At 37.6% G+C, this 14,121-nt stretch overlaps 1 long non-coding RNA gene across 5 annotated transcripts in view; it reads left to right on the top strand.

Moving 5' to 3' along the window:
* Positions 1–14,121, top strand: part of LOC113833818 — a 290,919-nt gene that overhangs the window by 73,325 nt on the left and 203,473 nt on the right. For 3 of the 5 annotated variants that reach the window (XR_004768845.1, XR_004768847.1, XR_004768848.1), the window contains exon 2: positions 230–336. The exons of the other annotated variants lie outside the window; for them this stretch is intronic. This is a non-coding gene — a long non-coding RNA (uncharacterized LOC113833818). The remainder of the gene's footprint in view (positions 1–229; positions 337–14,121) is intronic. 5 annotated transcript variants of the gene reach the window in all.

Raw genomic sequence — 14,121 nt, forward strand, 5'->3', positions numbered from 1 at the left:
GTATTTTAAAATTCACATAAATTATATTTTACTATAGATTGTGTTTCTCCTTTTTACCCAGTTAAAATATAGTCTCATCGGTACATTTAATGCTGATAGCTTTCTTCAAATCATGTTTTAATGAACATTTTAACAGGGTTCTGACTGCAATTTAGTGTTATATACATGTTGGATGACCATACATTTTGACTTGTATTGAACAATCACTCTATTTTCTTATTCTACTCAGGCACCCATCACAAACTGGAGACCTTAAACAATATATATAAACTCATTTTCTCAAGTTGCTGTATATTAGGAAGTTTCAGATCAAGGTGGCATCAGGGATCATGTCTGGTGAGCACCTCCCCTTTTGTTGCAAAACAGCTGTTGTTTCACTTTGTTCCTGAGTTGCTGTGTTGTGTGTGTGTGTGTGTGTGTGTGTGTGTGTGTGTGTGTGTGTGTTTAAAATGGGGATGATTCTCTCTTATGTCCCTTCTTGCAACAATACAAGACCTGTGGGTTCAGGGCCATCATTTAGCTTTAACTACTTCCCTATAGGCATCATCTTCAATTAAACACTAGAGAGTAGACCTTTGAAATATGTTTGTTGGAGAGTTACAAGGTTTCAATCTATAACAACTAATCCTATTTCATATTGTATTTATATTCCCTTTTAAATGTTTTATTTTTATATTAAATAACACAATTACTTTAGGCATGTGAAGACTTAAATTATCTCAGTCTTATTAGACTGCTCTCTGGTAGAATACTGGACCTCAGACTCACACTAATATTACCCCACACACCTATGAACACCTGATTTTTGACAAACAATCCAAATTTATATGATGGAACAAAGAGAACATCTTCAACAAATGATGCTGGCATAACTGGTTGCAGACATGTAGAAGACTGCAGTTAGACCCAAGCCTATCGCCTTGCACAAAACTTAAGTCAAAATGGATCAAAGACCTCAACATAAATCCAGCTACACTGAACCTATTAGAAGACAAAGTGGGAAATACCTTCAAATTAATCGGTACAGGAGACTGCTTCCTGAACATTACACCAGTAGCATGGACACTGAGTTCAACAATTGATAAATGGGACCTCCTGAAACTGAGAAGCTTCTGTAAGACAAAGGAGACAGTCAGCAAGACAAAATGGCAGCCCACAGACTAGGAAAAGATATTCACCAACCCCACATCTGACAGAGGGCTGATCTCCAAAATATACAAAGAACTCAAGAAGCTAGTCCCCCAAACACCAACAATCCAATTAAAAAGTGGGATACAGAACTAAATAGACAATTCTCAATAGATGAATCTAAAATGGCTGAAAGACACATGAGAAAGTGTTCAACATCCTTAGTCATCAGGGAAATGCAAATCAAAACAAATCTGAGATACCATCTTACTCCTGTCAAAATGGCTAAAATCAAAAATACCAATGACAGTTTATGCTGGAGAGGATGTGGAGAAACAGGAACACTCCTCCACTGCTGGTGGGAGTGCCAACTTGTACGGCCACTGTGGAAATCAGTATGGCGACTCCTCAAGAAAATGGGAATGAGTCTACCACAAGATCCAGCAATTCCACTCCTAGGCATATACCCAAAAGAAGCACATTCATATAACAAGGACATATGTTCAACCATGTTCATAGCAGCATTATTTGTAATAGCCAGAAACTGGAAGCAGCCTAGATGCCCCTCAACCGAAGAATGGATAGAGAAAATGTGGTATATTTACACAATGGTGTACTACTCAGCAGAAAAAAAAAACAATGGAATCTTGAAATTTGCAGGAAAATGGATGGAACTCGAAGAAACCATTCTGAGCGAGGTAACCCAATCACAAAAAGACAAACATGATATGTACTCACTCATATGTGGACCTGCTTTATGATACATAGTAGTGACTATGCTTTATCAGAGCTATTTTAATTGATGTTGCTCAGAATGGTTTCCTCCCAGATGATGACTGAGAAGCTAATTTAAAAAAATGGTGCCAAGTACCACAAAAGTAACAGAACTGTGCTGTTTTCTGGGATTTTTTTTTTTTTTTTTACTTTTTTTTGTTGTTGTTGTTGGTTTTTTGTTTTGTTTTTGTTTTGTTTTTTGTTCTTTGTTTTTTAATTGGAGTGTGCTGGATATCTCTACAATTTTGTTCAAATGACTGCAGAACCTGGAAAAGCTTTTGCTGCTATTGATGCATAACATATTGCCATTATTGCTCTTTTTATATAAATACATATATATATATATATATATATTAATTGAAACTCTAATATGTGATGAATCCAAGTTGTTTCAGAGAGTGCTCACCTGTGCATGCAAATTTGATTTCATCTTTAGTAAGTAGTAAAGTTATATGCTTGCCAAAAAAAAAAATAAGTGACACACTGGAAGACAAATGTCACACAATTTCAATTTTATGTGTAACCTAGAAATGATGAACTTATGGGAACAGAGAGCAGAATTGTGGCTATTAGGCTTCAATGTGGGTCTTTTAACAATGGGGAAATGATTGGTTTAAGGATATAAAACTGCAGTTGGACAAGAGGCGTGGACTCTGTGAAGTCTTGAGGTCTACCGAGAGCATGATAAGTATGGTTGATAACAATATGGTATATTTTAAAAGTTGTGAGATAGTATACTTTAAGTGTTCTCAAAAAATGATGAATATGTGTGATATAACATGTTAATTGGTTTAATTTAGCCATGCCATTGTGAACATACTGTATTGTATATCATAATTGTGCGTGACTTTATTTATGAGTTAAATAAATGAATGAAAAAAAAGAGTGAAAAGGGGAAATTTTCTTATCTTATTTCCTACCTTCTTCTATAGATGTCACACTTAGTATATACAGTTGTAAGCAAACCTTAATCTCGTTATTTATAGTATGATATTGTGTGATTTCATATGAATGAATTTCTATCTGGGGCTGAGGAATAGAATAAGTGAGTAGTGCCTAGTTTATCTTCTCGGATATTAATATGAAGCTTATATGCATTAAATTATTAATATATTACAAGTTGTATGTCCTAGCCAGAGTTGCTATTAATGTGATGGAACACCATGACCAAAAGCAACTTGGATAGGATAGGGTTTATTTGGATTACACTTCCATGTCTTTGTTAATTATCTAGGGAAATCAGGACAGTGCCTCAAACCAGGTAGGGACCTGGAGGCAAGGACTGATGCAGAGGCCATGTGGGAGTGCTGCTTACTGGTTTCCACCCCATAGCTTGTTCATTCTGCTTTCTTAGAATCACTAGCCCAGGAATGGTCCCACCCACAATGGCCTGGGCCCTCCAACATCTATCATTAATTAGGCTTGCATACAGCCAGATCTTACAGAGGCATTTTCTCAATTGAGGCACCCACCTCTCCAATGAAATGTCAAAACAAGCTAACACATAATGTTAATATGATGAGCAAGATCTATTATTATTAATTGCTATTATTTATATAACAGGAGAAAGTTGTGTTTTAGCAGAACAAATATCTCACAGTTAATCTCTAAGCCTGGGATGTTACAGTATAAAAGGCCTCCAGACTTTAGCACAAATGACTCTATGTTAGAGGCACCATTTTTACCTTGAAACCCACTGTATAGACCCAGCACCTGCAAAGGGGGAAAAAAGACCTAATCCATCACAGACATGGTCCATAGTTCCAGGATCCAGAAAAGTCCCCAAATGCACTTACTTTGGTTTTTGGCTTCTGTAGTTCTACTTCTTGCTAACCATTCTTGCTAACTAACTAAAATATGTTAGCCAGGATATGATTTTGTGCATAAAAGACAAAGCCTGTGAGGATCTGGCCGCATTATTTAGGCAGGTTTCCAGTGCAGCAGCTGGCTGACAATATAGACTTCCATTTTTACTTTTAAAATGTCCATATGTACATTCTAGTAAATAGCAAAGGTGAAGGGCAGTAACTATGTAGTGGTTAGGGTAGAAGAGGTTCTAGGGAGAGAGCCCATCAGTCATACAACAGCCTGTCCACAAATGTGAATTATTTTCTCCATATCTGGAAAGTTCCTTACGGACAGCAGTAGAACATGGTGATGCTCTTTGAAAATGCTTCAGGCTCTTAATTCTCTGATCTTCATTTCCTGGTTGTCTTTTTTTCCCTGATAAGAAATTTTAGTTTGGTATTTCTGCCTTTGAAAGATACAGCTTTGATTAGTGTTTGTTTTCTTCAGTCCCAAGACTGATTCTTGAAGGTCTGAATTTCATCTTGGGGACTGAGAATATGACAAGCAAACAGCTGTACAGACTGCTGGGGAGTTCTGCTTCTCCCACAGCTAGAGCCTTGCTCAGACACAGGCAAATGTTGCCCCTGATGTTTGGAGGAGCAGCTGGATTGGCCTTTATGGTTGTTGGCAAAGATGTGGGCTTCTGGGGAGCTAGATATCTTTAGGAAAGAAACCATGCTGTGTTCCAGGAGGATAGACACATGGGAACTAGAAGGAAGCAGGTGTATGGCAGGGGAAGCTGGCAGTGTTGGTATGGGGCTCTGCAGATTGTCTTCTGCCACCAGACATAGTGGGCCTAACAAGGTTCCCAACTCTTCCAGGTACTGCTAGGGGTTCTCAGTTTGCCCTATTCTCTCAGTTTTCAACTCAGAGAAGATTTTCACAATGGCAATACAGCTGACAATTGACAAATGCAAATTTAGATAAATAATCTGATCTGTTTTAAGGAAAAAAATGCTTGCCTGTACAAGAATTCAAATCTGATAATATGAACTGGTTGAGGCTGGTGTTAACACAAGTAAACTGTATTGCTTGCCTTGATTTGTCCTATTTATGTCTGAGGCTTATATCATTAACTACACTGTCAAAATCTGTGTTATACCACTGAAAACCCAGCCATAGGAAGGAGGAATAGTCACTTCCAGTATGCACACTTGAAGTATTACTCTGATAGAGTGGAACACATATGTAACTTACAAAATTTTGACAGTGGCCCAGTGTACACCTCAAATGTGCCTATCCATATTAGATAATTTTTAGTAATTAATTCATTGATAAGATGACTTCAACAATTTCATTGTCATAAGTGGGATTGATACTTATTCTTTAGACTAATTATAAGGTTCCTATAAAATTAACAAATGTCCCATGTATAATTGTACTTTGTTATTTTTCTGTTTATTTCTCTTCCTGAACATATTTGCCACAGCATCTAGAGAAACAGCAATCTGCTTTTGATAATTTTAGAAGCAGGGTAAGGCACCATTGTCTCAAAGACACACATGATTCAACTGTTTGCTTTTTTTCTCAATGTATGTTACTAGATATTGAAACTCCCAGTGAATCAGCAGAGAGGTTAAACTTGACCATGGTTTTAATTGCTTTTCAGTTATTTCCCTTAACTAGATCCAGTCTGTTTATTGGTACTGATTGATTTGAATGGATGGTTTTCATTGATCTTTTTTTGTGACCAATTTAATTCAATCAAATTGCCATGCTCTAAGTTAAGCAGGTGAGTTTTATTTTCTAATCCAATTAAGAGAAGTCTATAAAATGTTGTTCACATAATACTCAGGGAATAGCTCATTTATTTCCTTCTCACTAAAGCCAGCAATATACTGAGTTCTCATGGCACAACCGTAAGTGATAGAAAAGCCTGTGCCCCAGTAGTTTCCAAACTAAAGGTATCTCTAGGGGATTGTGACTCAAAAAATGACTAGTCAATATTATATGTGTTAGGGATTTCCTCTACTGTAGGATTCAGTCATCAGAGAAGTGACTCAAGTTATTAGATTCAGCAAGCCCAATAGTCATATCCATAAATCCTGCCATAACTCATTCAATACTGCCAAGGCAGAACCTGGAGGGTTCCTTTTGTGCCTCTTTCCACACTATGCTCCTTAAACATCTCACAATAACTACTTCACCCAAGTTTTCCCATAGAAAACTATCATCTACTATAGTGCTGTTGAGAAACTGTAGTTTGGATCAAATCAGATTCTGTGCCCCATGTATATAAGACTCTATCTGGAGATTTCAAAAGGCCTATCTTTGGGTGATGTCAAGGGTATAATCCTTGTGGAGAGATGACTACTCACGTGGCCAGTAAATTACATGAAACATATTGAATGGGAATATTTTTATCAAATGAATAGACATTATTTTACAATACTTTTATCTTCTATTCAGTTCTGAAGATGAAAGTACTTTGAAGTAATCTACATACATGATAGTGTTATAAGTTCTAACTATTTCCACAGCATCTTGATTTTAGCATCTGTTGCAAAGCTGTCTTCTTGGAATCACCACCATTGTCATTTTCATCAGAATTAGTTGTGATTACTTACAAGGGACTCTCACAATTGGGCTTGTTGACATTTCTTCATACTAGGGTGTTGGGAACCATACAGCTTTGCATGAACCTTTAGGCCAAACTTGGCAAGCCACATAGTTATAGAACTGCCTTTTGATTATAAATGGCTTCTAGAAGCATGAGCACTCAGAAGGAAGAACATGACCCAGACGTCAATCCTTTGTTCCAACCACAAGCCCACTTACTTAAGCAACCTCCTTCTTCCCACCACTCACCTAGGTAACTCTCCCCACCATCCATGAACTCTTCACTCTGCCACCATCCTCTTTCTATAGTTTTCTAACATCCTGCTTAAACTAACACCTGGATCTTGGCCTTTTCTCCCTCTCCTCTTTACCCCATACTACTGACTATATAAGATACCATGGAAAAACTAAAATTTGCCACTTGATCAGAATCCTGTCTTGTGGTCATTCTCTTGAGTCTCTTGTCCCCATTCCCCTCCCTGGACTTCTTGCTCTAGGTTGCTGTCCCAAGGGTCGGGACAACTACACTAGGGGAGGATAGAGAGGGTCACAAGACCCTTTCCTGAAGTCTCAGCCACTTTTGCCTTTACCTTCTTCTAGATGTATGTAATTCTGCCTATCTATACACAGTTCTGTGGTCTCAGGAAGTGCTAGCATTTATAATAGAGAGTAGAAGACTAATTGAAGGGGATATCATCTACGTAGTGATGGGGAAGTAATCATCTTTATTTGGGTGAGACTTTTGGATGCTTTGACTGCTTTGGAATCACCCAAATTCCTGTAAGTACCCCTGTCATCCATCCATGCTGTGTAAATAAGCCCAACAGGGAGAACTTTGATAGCATCTATTTAGTGTGCTGTTAGAACCTTAACTGGGGTGAGTAGATGTTTGTTTTTTGTTTCCTCAGAGAACATCTTCACAACAGTATCCCTTTAAAACTTGTTGTATACTAGTGGAAAAATATTTATCAATTTTTGTATTAAAAATATTATTAAAGGGTCATTAACTACAGCCATTGGAAGGCTTGCAAAAGTGAAACTATAGAGTGTAGAAACACTTAGGAGCTATTTTTTGTGTGTGTGTGTGTGACTAATGCTAGTTTGAGACAGGTTTTCTTGTATCTTAGGCTGTCCTAGAAGTCTTTATGTGGCTGAAGGTGACCTAAAATTTCTTAGTTTCCAGCTTCAGCTCCTGAAATATTGGCATTATGGGTGTACTATAACACACCTTAACATAGATGAATTAATAGTGCCTTTAAGAGCATAAAAGCAAGAAGGTTAGCCAATGTAATATTCACTGAGTCCTTTCTATGCAAACTGCTCTCTCAGAAAGCAAGCAGCAGTGAAACATCTGAAAGCATAATTGTATGCCAGTTTAAACGTGGATACAACATAAGTCTGTGAAAAGCTATTCCTGAACACCCTTGCCTAAATCTTACTGTTTATTGAGGCTAAAATTCAGGTGCAGATATTCAAGATAAGTATATGGGAAAAACTTTTCTCTAAGTATTTCCAGTGGCACATTCTAAAGAGCTGATTAATGCCATCAGTATTCAACTAGGCAAAATTAGATGACTTGAATTTAAAATTATGTTCGTGTGTAAATCAGGAACAAAGTTTAGCTAGGCTCTATCCCATAAGACAGAAAGGGGCATTCATGCAAGACAAAGAGTAGAAACTCAGTAAATTCTGCATATAACCTTTTTTATTCCTTTACTTCTAGTCTCTAGTTCATCTACATGCCAGGCATGCATAGAATCTACTTCTGAGAATATTTAACCAAAACAGTGGGCATGTGTTAAGATTAATGAGAGCATTGCTTGTCAATTACTTCATCTTGATAATAAGAGATTTGATTTAGTGACCTTTTGTTTGTAATTCATGGTAGTGATTGATGACCTTGTATTTTTGATTTTAGGAACTGTGATTTCAGAGTTAGAAATAAAGTAATAATGCATAATTTATGGGAAAAGGAAATCAGTGATCTCCCTCTAAGGTGAACATAGTTAAGCTTAAAAATGTAGTTCATATTCTCAGTTGTGAGGAAGTCAAAGAAATGAAAATGTCTCAACTTTCTATTAATCATTCAGAATTACCAATGAAACAAGAGCCAAAGTGTAACCCACTAACTCATCCAAAGTGGGTTACACTGTGGAACTTTGAGGATTGTCAAAAATTCTACAAGTGCTCATTCAAATTCAACCGAGGGGCAGTTTTAATTATAAAACTACAGCAGGTGATAAGTATATACCTCAGCAAGAACACAGCTAGAAAACATGCCATCTCCTCCCATTTACACATGCTTGATGTTTTGTGAATTAAATGTCCTTAACAAGTGAGAAGCAAACATAACCCTAACAGAGGACTCCATGCTTCACTGAAGATGTATCTAATGCCTTGTATATTTCTGTTGTTGTTGTTGTTATTGTTGCTGTTGTTGTTGAAACATTTCTTTGGCCATCCTCCCATAAATATGTTTTTAGTGTACCAGTGCAAAAATGATACCTGTAATAATAGCCAATGTGGTGGTTTGAATAGGCTCATGTGTTTGAATGTTTGGCCCATAGGGAGTGATACTAATTAGGAGGTGTGGCCTATTTGAAGTAGGTATGTGATGGGAAATGTACTTCTGTGTATGTTCATCTTATTGACTGTTAAATAAAGTACTGTTTGGCCAATGAGGCAGCAAGTTAGACGGGACTAGGAGTCAAGGAGGATTCTGGGAAATGTAGTAAAGAAGTGGTGATCGAGGCAGGAAGTGACATAGCAAGGAGACTCATATTTAAGCAAGGAAAGTAGGAAGTAGCCCCCTTTTCCCCTTCGCTCTTCCTCCTGCTCTCCATGTGATACGGCGGATGAGGACGCCAACAGAAGGTGTCCAATAAGATAAGTCTTATAAAATATATAGATTTATGATAATTAAGACTGAGCTAGCAGATGAGAAATCCTAGTCATTGGCCAAGCAGAATTTGTACCTAATATAAGTCTCTGTATTATTTTGTCCATCCATGTGGCAGGCAGAACTCAAGCGGGTGGTGGAAAGATTTATAGTAACAGGCATGGCCTTGTTGGAGGAGGTTTGTCACTAGGGAATGGGTTTTCAGGTCTGAGAAGCTCAAACCAGTTCTCTTCCTGCTGCCAGTCAATCTGGATGTAGAACTCTCAGTTTCTTCTCCATCACCATGTTGACCTGGATACTGTGATGCTTCCTGTAATGAAAAAAATGGAATAAAACTCTGAAACTGTAAGACAGCCCCAGTTGAATATTTTCCTTTACAAGAGTTTCCATGGTCATGTTGTCTGTTCACAGCAATAGAAATTCTAACTAAGACAAAAGTCAAGACCAAGGACTAGGCTACTGCTATGATAGGCCTGGCCATGCTTTTGTTTGGAGGAATGTGAACTTTGGACTTTGGATTAGAAAATCATTTGAACTCTTTAAGTGGGATTAATGGGTCTTATAGTAGGAAAATGGAAGACTGTGGTGCTGAGGCTACTTTGAACTGTGGGGGCCTAGCTCAAGGGGTTTTAGAGGACAATAATAATAATATGTTGCCTAGAGATAATTCTAGAGATATTTTGATGAAGAATCCAACTGATTTTTTGCCCTTGTCCAAAATGTTTGCCTGAGGCTAAAGTGAAGAATTTTGAATTAACTCTGTTGGCTGAAGAAATCTCAAAACAGCCAAGTATTCACTCTGTCATATGGTTATTAGTGTTCACTCTTATGAAGATCTATAATGAAAGGGAGTTCAAGGAGAAAAGTAGTACCAGGAAGAGGTATGGAGCTAAGTCCTGAATTCTAGTAGCTAAAAGGATTTTTTTTAAAGTGTGATATGATATCAAAAGGAATAAAGGGAATGGTGACCTCAGGACAAGACCCCACTGGACTAAGCTTCCAAATTGGGAAAAGGGATTAAAGAATAGTCTAGGTCCCGGCATGGTGGTGTCCAGGCATGGTGGTCTCCCAGCATTCAGGAAACAGAGGCAAATGGATGTCTAAGTTCAAGGCCAGCTTGTTCTACAGAGTGAGTTCCAGAACAGCCAAGCTTATTCAGTGCATGAAACCATTGAAAATAGAAAGCTGGTGAAGATGTAATTGAACAAGGGGGGCATGTTCCAATCTAGCAAGCAGCAGAACTTGGAAGCTTCAGGCATTTGTTTCTGGCTTTAGAGTCAAGAATACAACAAAAGGGTTATCAAATTACCTCCACGGCCAAGGAAAGCAGCTGAGGCCAGGAATGTGTCAGGGATGCCCCTGAATGGAGGCCTCAAGCGGCTATATTGTAAAGATCTGAAGGTGAAGCCCATATTGCCTTGGAGACTCCAAGATGTTGGAGATGTCAGAGTCATGGGATACCTGCTAAGGAAATTTGCTAACGGGGTGGAGCTATTTCAAGTGAAAGAAGTGTATTGCAGTCAACAAAGCTGAAAAGAGTTAGAGATTTGAAGAGTTTTGACATCAGAAAAAGTTTGGCATTTCGGGGATTGCCCAGCTGTTTGTTTGTTTGTTGTTGTTTGTTTGTTTTTGGTCTTTCTTTGGTCTAGTATTTCCTCAATATCCTCCCCTCCCTCCATTTTAGAATGGCAATGTATATCCCATGACATTAGTTGCTGGAAATATGTGATCTGCTTTTTCATTTTGATTTTACAGGGGGTTACACTTAAGAGATTACATGAGTCTCAGAAGAGACTTTGGACTTTGAAACAAGTTTGAGACTGTGATAGACTATGGAAATTTTGAAGTTGGAATGAATGCAGTTTTGCACTGGGATATGCCTAAAAGCCTATGAGGATCAGAGAGTGGAATGTGGTTGTATGATAGGAATGGCCCCCATAGACTAATGTGTTTGAATGCTTGGTCCATAGGGAGTAGCACTATTAGGAAGTTTGGCCTTGTTGGAGGAAGTATGTCACTAGGTGATGAGCTTTAAGGTCTCAGATGCTCAAGCCAGTTCTCCTCCTGCTGCCTGCCTAACTGGATGTAGAACTCCTAGCTCCTTCTCCAGCACCAGGTCTGTATGCATAATGTGATGCTTCCTGTCATAACAATTGTTGTGGAATATTATTTTAATTAGGCAAAGGTATGTTACATTTGTTTATGCTGCAGGGTGTATCTGCTACATTTGTTTAATTATGTAAAGATGTATTGCATCTGTTTTACTTTGCCTGCCTAAGGCACCTGATTGATGTAATAAAAAGCTAACAGCCAATAGGTAGGCAGGAGAAAAAATGGGTGGGGCTGGCAGGCATGAGAATAAAAAAGGAGAAGAAATCTAGGAGAAGAGAAGAACAAGATATGGGGGCACATGTCCATGGCAAGAGACCAGGCAGACATCAGCTATCCAGACATAGAGAAGCAGGGAAAGTAAGACATACAAAAATAAGAAATGTAATAAGCCCTAAAGCAAAAGGTAGACAAAAAGAAACAGGTTAGTTTAAGCTAAAAGAGCTAGCCAGAAATGTGCCTAAGCTAGTTCAAGTGTTCAAAATTCTTACCAGTCTTATACTACAGCTTTGGATGCCCTGTCTTTTGTGGGACAATAAAAACATTATTTTTTCCAAAGACACTTAAATTATTTGAAAGATAGGATAATAAGGAGAAACATTTCCATTGAATAAAAGAAATTATTACAAAACTAAAGAAAACACAGAACTATGAAAAGGAAGGATCTAGAAACCAGAGCAGATCATCTGACAAGGGAAAGATACAGCATTGGTCTTGCCTCTGTGTAGACCAAGCAGCCCCTGGGTATTCTATTCCTTCTTCATTTTATTCTTCAAGTCTCCTGTGGGAGAACCATTGTTTCTTAAAGCTACACGTGCTCATAATTTTAGTTTAGCCAAGCATCCTTGGCTTAAATAAGAAATACAATGTGCTATTTCATTTATTCCTCTTCTTATATGAGTGTGTGGGGGGGGCAGAGGGATCAGCAAATTAACCCCATCTATCAGAGGAAATCCTCAATATTTATGCTTTTGAGCAAATAGGGTTATCCAATTAAATATTATTTCAGGACACAAGACTATTAATTAATTACAACCATGTATCTCTCATGTTTGAAACTTTAATGAGACATAATGATGACATCAGAAGTCTGTACTTTTTCTAAGGATTAATATTTAGATTTAACTTTTATTTTGTGTGTATGAGTGTATGCATTTTTTCCTTTCTGAAGAGGTAATATTCACTTCCTTTCAGCTCCTATAGCTTTTCATAACTCTTTTAAACCAAGAGTTAGAAAGTCTTATAGTTTTAAGGCTAAGAATTAAAATTTTACTGGTTAATCATGAGGAAAAACAAAGTTAGAATGCCAAATAAATTCATTGTCTATTATAAAGGCAAATGTAAGAAGACTTTAATTAAAAGTAGCATGTAGAGTGTGCTGTGATGATAGCCCACATAGTCTGCCTCCTATGGAGTGGTCCAAAGTCAAACATCTGTAAGTGGCAGGAAGTTAGGAGCCTCTGTCTGCTTATGGTTGTTTGACAACCCCTACAACCCTCTGGCTATGTCGGCTCAGCCCTAAAAAGCTTACCTGAAAGTTCAAGGTGAATGAGACAGAGCTGCCCATCTGATGCAGTGAAAAAAAATTACCAGGGAAAGAATTTAGATTCAAAATGAAAGGCAATTAAATACAATTTTAAACCCCAGCTCTTTGAAATGTCAGAGGTTGATAACTTTAAATCAATCCCCAGGGCCTGGGAAAACATTCAGTTGGTAAAATGCCCATACAAGCCACCAAGTTCAGTATCCAGCTCCCATGAAAAGCCAGGACTGGTAGTAGAGCATGTCTATAAACAGTGTAGGGCTGGAGCAAAGACACCAAATGTTTTTGTTAGCCAGTCTGTCTAGCCAAACAGTGAGCTTTGGGTTCAGTGAGAAATTCTTACCTCAAAAAATAATAGTGAGGGAAAGATCAAGAAAAGACACATTAACCTCAGGTTTCCACACACATGTGACACTTGCTGGCAAGGCCCCCCAACACACTCACACTATATTCTAGTTAAGAAAGACTATAAATCATGAGAATTAATGTTTGGCAAATTTTCATGAAAGAAAGAGGAATATATAGATGACAGAATTTAAGAAGATATGAAGAATGAACTGTCATAATATAAATACGGACTCCTTTAACATAGGTATTACAGATCATGAGTCAACATGAGGTAGAGATTAGCATCTAACACCCTTCACTAAAGTTAGGTTCAAAGGACCCCATATTGACAAAAGCATTCTAAAGGAAACAATCCCTCTTCACAGGGTGATGTTGATTTATTGCTTGCCTGTGTCTGTGAGGACTACAAGTGGGAAATACAAGGCTCTGGGGAAAGAATAAAAACCAGTTTTACATGACCAATGCATATGAATTACAATTAGTACAATAGAAACATTCATATAAAAATATTCCAGAAAATTATTTATGATTTGCTTGTGGGTAAGGGGCTCCTGAAACTACACACAGAACCACCACATGTGAAGCTTCCCTCATAAGACCAGAAAGAATTTATGAATAAAATCTACTAAGAATGAACTGGAAATGAAATGAAGGAATATCCATAGGTGAAATGCTTCACAATTCATCAATATTAAAATCCAAGTATTTAAAGCACTAACAAAAGATGCAGAATAACTCAAAATTTAATTGAAAACAATCAAAGAATAAAAAATCTAGATAAAGCTGTACAAGAAACTAGGTTCTAGTTAAAGATGTGGTTGAAGATGGAGAAGAAATTATATCAGAAAATTCACAAAGTGTCATTAAAAGTATCAAATGTGTATATGTATATGTATATGTATATGTATATGTA

This window comes from Cricetulus griseus, chromosome 2, assembly GCF_003668045.3.
Source record: "Cricetulus griseus strain 17A/GY chromosome 2, alternate assembly CriGri-PICRH-1.0, whole genome shotgun sequence".
Taxonomy (NCBI): domain Eukaryota; kingdom Metazoa; phylum Chordata; class Mammalia; order Rodentia; family Cricetidae; genus Cricetulus; species Cricetulus griseus.